The following is a 5868-nucleotide window of genomic DNA, read 5'->3' as shown; positions in this document are numbered from 1 at the left end:
TACTAAGACTTCGATGGCTGTCTGTCTGTCTGTCTGTCTGTCTGTCTGTCTGTGTGTCTCCAGGCTGTAACTCAAGAACCGCTGTAGCTAGACTTCTGAAATTTTCACAGATTGTGTATATCTGTTGCCGCTATAACAACAAATACTAAAAACTTACTTAATAAATTAAATATTTATGGGTGGCTCCCATACAACAAACGTGATTTTTTTGCTATTTTTTGTTCGATATCAATAACGGCAACACATAGGCACTTGAAATATTCACGAAATACACAGTTGTATTTGTACTTTAATAATTAATAATAAAATTTAAATAAATTAAAGAATTAAGGGGGGCTCCCATACAAAAAACACAATATTCAGCCTATTTTTCCTCTATTGTGGTACGGAACCTTTCGTGCGCGAGTCCAACTCGCACTTGGCCGATTTTTATTTTATTTTACAATTATATGTTAGCTAGTTTCTACATTTGTGTTGAGTCTGAAGCTTGTAATATAATATTATTAAGTATGTATTTTGTTTATTAGGGTACTGGTATCATCTATAAAAATATTTCTTGTAAATCGTTGTTTTTTGTTTCGTACAGTATGATAATATGATATGCATTATGATGTATCTGATAACAATTTTACCAATGCGTGACTTGCGTACCGTATTACGTAAGTATCACAAGCAACAACAGAATTTGCAATTTTGATATTAATCTTTTTACTCTATTTGCTATGAATTTTAAAGAAACTTTTTTACTTGTTTTGGTAAACTTATAATTTCCTGTATTTGCCATATTAGATATTTAAATATAATCGATTTTTGTGAAAACATGCTAAAATAATCTTAAGAGCAAATAAGCACGCTTACTCCAATATATCTGAAGTGTACAAAAGTTCCTTATTGACATAAGTAATTTTTGTATAAATAAATTTTATATGACACAGGGCTGTAACGTTAATTTTATATACCTGTCTAGTCCGTAAATTGTACAAAAATGTTCACTACGAATTGTATATAATCTTTCTAGAGTATTTATATATAAAATTCCTTTCATAGGGTCTAAGTGGATTTGTACGTAAGGTAGGTATTATGTAACATTATTCCTAAGTTGGGAACAGAATCTTCGAGGAGTTAAATGTTAGCATTTAGAGCTATAAAAGGAATTTTACTGTCTTCCAAGACTGACTAATCGTTACTTTAAATATGTTTTTGTTTAACAAATAAGTTCGGAAGCTTATGTCTATTCCTACCAATGAGTTTCTAAAATACTAGAGTAGCAATGTCTTACAAAAGATTCTCAGAAATGCGTAACCACTTTTTTGTTCAAAAGACAATGTCAAGTCATATATTCGTTATGTCATTATGTATGTAATGCCGGCTCTCGACATAGGCGAACGCGTTGGCCAACGCGTCTGCAGACGCGTTGGCCCAATGTGTAGAACGGGCGTTCGCGCGTTGGCCGTAGGTATTTAGACGTTGGCCAACGCGCGAACGCCCGTTCTACACATTGGGCCAACGCGTCTGCAGACGCGTTGGCCAACGCGTTCGCCTATGTCGAGAGCCGCCATGAGATATGCCTGCAGGCATCTTCGAAGTGGCAACGCGTTGCTACCGTAAACTTCCAATCTAGTTACGTTAGTAACATAGAATATCATTGATTCCTACCATAAAGTTAATATACCTAGCGGAATAGAGCAACAATCTCGAGCTGTCAAACGAAACCAAAATTGGTTTTCATCTGTGTGTAAAATATGTGTACGTATACACTTACACAAGCATGATTGAACATGGATTCTATGAGATTAAATTGTCAACGTGCGGCACGTGCCGACTGGACGTCAAAAAAAGAGTGCTGCTGTCATATCACACGTCTCTTTTCACCACGAAGTGTTACTGATAGTGACATCTCTCTTGCTCAGGCCTTTGTTTCTCTATTCCGCTAGGTATATTAACTTTATGATTCCTACTAAGTATTTTTTTGATATATTTAGTCTCAGATTATCTGTGACCTCTCTCACTAATAAACATATTAACAGCGTGTGACTTCATAGGCCTTTACCTCTTAGGGGGCGTCTATAAAATATGTCACTCCTAAAGGGTGGCTTTAATTTTTACATGTAAAATTACAAATCTGTGACGTCACACAATTGGGGGCGGTCTCACAAATGTGACCACCTGTAACAACGAGGGGGGAGGGGTCTTAAAAGCCTGAAAATCTTGTGATGTACTTTATGGATGGTCTTATGTGACTGTTCCAATGTGTCAGAGAAAGACTAGCAGACCTTGTATACGCTGCATATTTTTATTAGTAAGGGCGTGAGTGTAACTACAGTACTATTGCTCATTTATATTGGTGTTTGGGAGCATGATTGAGTAGTCAAGAGCGTTCTCAGTTAGTGTATCCCCCTTCCCCAGTAACCAGTATTACATAAGGGCCTGTCCACATCTCCACGTCACGACGTCGTCAACGTGGAACGGTGCGGTAACGCGGCACGGTACGTTGACGTGACGTGTAAATTAACGTCAACGTAACGTAAAAATGCACGTCTTTTTAGGGTTCCGTACCCAAAGGGTAAAAACGGGACCCTATTACTGAGACTTCAATGTCTGTCCGTCTGTCTGTCTGTCTCCAGGCTGTAACTCAAGAACGGTAATAGCTAGAGAGTTGAAATTGTCACAGATTATGTATATCTGTTGCTGCTATAACAACAAATACTAAAAACCAAATAAATTAAATATTTAAGGGGGGTTCCCATACAACAAACGTAATTTTTTAAATATTTTTTGCTCGATATCAATAATGGCAATAGGTAGGTACTTACTTGAAATGTTCACAAAATACTCAGTTGTATTTTGTGAACATTTAATAATTAATAATAACATTCAAATAAAATAAATAATTAAGGGGGAGCCCGATACAAAGAAAAACTACTTTTGCTCTATAATGGTACGGAATCCGTCGTGCGCGAGTCCAACTTGTACTTGGCCGAATTTTACCTTATAATTTGAACTTACCTACTTCATTATCTGGCTTATAACATCTGGCTATACATAAAACCCACATTTTCTTTGTTTTCAAATAATTTTCCAGGTCCTAAAGCCTCCATTTATGCAAATAAAATCGGCCAAGTGCGAGTCAGACAGAAGGGTTCCGTACCGTTATAGAGCGAAAGTAGGGAAAAAAATGTATTTTTTGTATGGGAGCCCCCTTAATTATTTATTTTATTTTAATTTTATTATTAAATATTAAAGTGCACATATTATTGAGGATTTTGTGAAAATATTTACACAACTTATGTTAATATAACTGTCTGTGTTTCTCATGTGACTTTTCCAATGTGTCAGACAAAGACTGCAGGGCTTTGTACAGTTATTTGATGCGTAAATAATGATTGTATTAGTTAGGCCGTTAGAGCCCCCGAAATCTGAAAATTTTATTACCCGATAACTTAATCAGAGTATTAATCAGTGTGATACGAAATCGCCACGGGCTTATCTATACAGTGTGTAACAAAAATAAGTGATAATACTTTAGGGTGTTTACATGTTCCTTGTAGAGAGTTTACTGTGAAAGTAGCAGCGCTGAAAGACCAAATTTTTTTTTCACTTTTGTATGGGCAAGGGCCCGAGCGTCACGAGTTTCCCCATACAAAAGTGAAAAAAAAAATTTGGTCTTTCAGCGCTGCTACTTTCACAGTGAACTCTCTACAAGGAACACGTACACACCCTAAAGTACTATCACTTATTTTTGTTACATCCTGTATATTAATACGCGAGCGAAAAACTTTTGATTTGAAATGAAATTTTGCACAGTTATAGTTTATATGGTAAAGGAGTGCATCGAGCTAATATTATTTTGAAATTAGGCTTTTATCATAAAAAATTTTTAACAAATAAAACATTACATACACTATAATGTGCATACTATCATCTTTTTGAATGACAAGCCTATAATACAATACATTTTATTATTAAATATTAAAGTGCACATATTATTGAGGATTTTGTGAAAATATTTCCACAACGAATAAACTTATGTTAATATAACTGTCTGTGTTTCTAATGTGACTTTTCCAATGTATCAGACAAAAACAACTGCAGGGCTTGTACAGTTATTTGATGCGTAAATAATAATTGTGTTAGTTACAATTATTATTTACGCATCACATACATACGAATTATACGCTTTTGTTTATGGTTGAAGTCTGTTGTCAAATTAAAAATGGATTGTTTTTTAGGGTTCCGTACCCAAAGAGTAAAAACGGGACCCTATTACTGAGACTTCGATGTCTGTCCGTCTGTCCGTCCGTCTGTCTGTCTCCAGGCTGTATCTCAAGAACCGCTATAGCTAGACTTCTGAAATTTTCACAGATTGTGAAAAATAAAATAAAATTGATATTTAAGGGGGCTCCCATACAACAAACGTGATTTTTTCGGCCTTTTTTGCTCGATATCAATAATGGCAACAGGTAGGTACTTGATATTTTCACAAAAATCCTAATTAGATGTCTACTTCAATAATTTATAATAATATTAAAATATAATTAAAATTTAAGGGGGGCTCCCATACAAAAAACACAATTTTTGATCTATTTTTGCTCTATAACAGTACGGAACCCGTCGTGCGCGAGTCTGACTCGCACTAGGCCGATTATTTTTTATTAAATCTGAAATAGTCAATTTTTTTTCTTTAAACGGGGAGCCAAAAGAAAATAATTAAATTTAAGATCGAATTTCGACCATTGGGCGATCTGTATTATTAATTCATAAAACATCAAGCATAATAATATTGCAATGTTATTTATTACTAAAAATAGTTTCGAAACTATTGCATAACACGTTACTTGGTTTTGATATCGACATCGCGGCATCGACCGAAATAGCCGAAATAACACAAAAATATAATCTAAATTAGACCAGTGTTTTTCAACCTTCCTTGATGCAATTCTCTTGGTATGATACGTAATATTATCTTTTTGTTAAAATTCTCTTTCGATCCCAGAGGGTCGCGAACCACAGGTTGAAAAACTCTGAATTAGATTAAACTGCCTATAAGCCATCTATTAAAATGTATTACTAAAATTTTTGGTGCAGCTAAGCAGATAGATTTATTTAACCAAACACTTAAACTTAGACTGAAGGACGAATAACGTCCGCACACAGAGAGGTTTAATGATAATTGATATTTCGTTGCTTTAATATTATGAAGAGTTTTTACAGAAAATGTACATCAAAATTTTCCTTAAAATTAACTTATCATTAAATTTCTCTGAGTAAGTATGTCAAAGAGGTCCTAGCTAGTGGCCCGTTTCCATGAATTTGCCACTGGGACTCGATATAATTATCACACTTTAAACTATTTGTTGTTCGTATAATAAGTGTTAATATGTAATATTAAAGAATAAGAGGATGTACAAGGAAATCTAAGAATACATGATCTGAAATGATTGAAAGTTTTTCATTAATATAACATTTTAGCCTTTGACGTTGAATGTTGATCCAGGGAATATTGTGTTATGTGAGGTATGTTATGCTTAGGGGATTCGATCCCGGCCGATTTCTCTAATCCCGGGATTTCGGGATTATCTCCAATGAATCCCGGGATTATATTGGTAATAGAAAATGACTACTACTTATAGTTTGTGCGTTTTATGATGATATGTGTGACACATTATAATTGACAATAGTAGGGAAGTTATCTAACAAAAATTAATATATCTGATAGTTTAAAAATATCGAATCACTTCGTAAAGGAATTGCAATCGAAATTATCGATTTCGTACTGAAATTTCAGTGGTGCCGGCGATTTAAGATGGCCGCCCTTTTTTATCGATTTGTTTTCGATTCAACAGAGTCAATCTCTATTGACATTAAGTT

Source organism: Aricia agestis, chromosome 2, assembly GCF_905147365.1.
Source record: "Aricia agestis chromosome 2, ilAriAges1.1, whole genome shotgun sequence".
Lineage (NCBI taxonomy): Eukaryota > Metazoa > Arthropoda > Insecta > Lepidoptera > Lycaenidae > Aricia > Aricia agestis.
Note: the sequence above shows the minus strand (reverse complement) of the source record.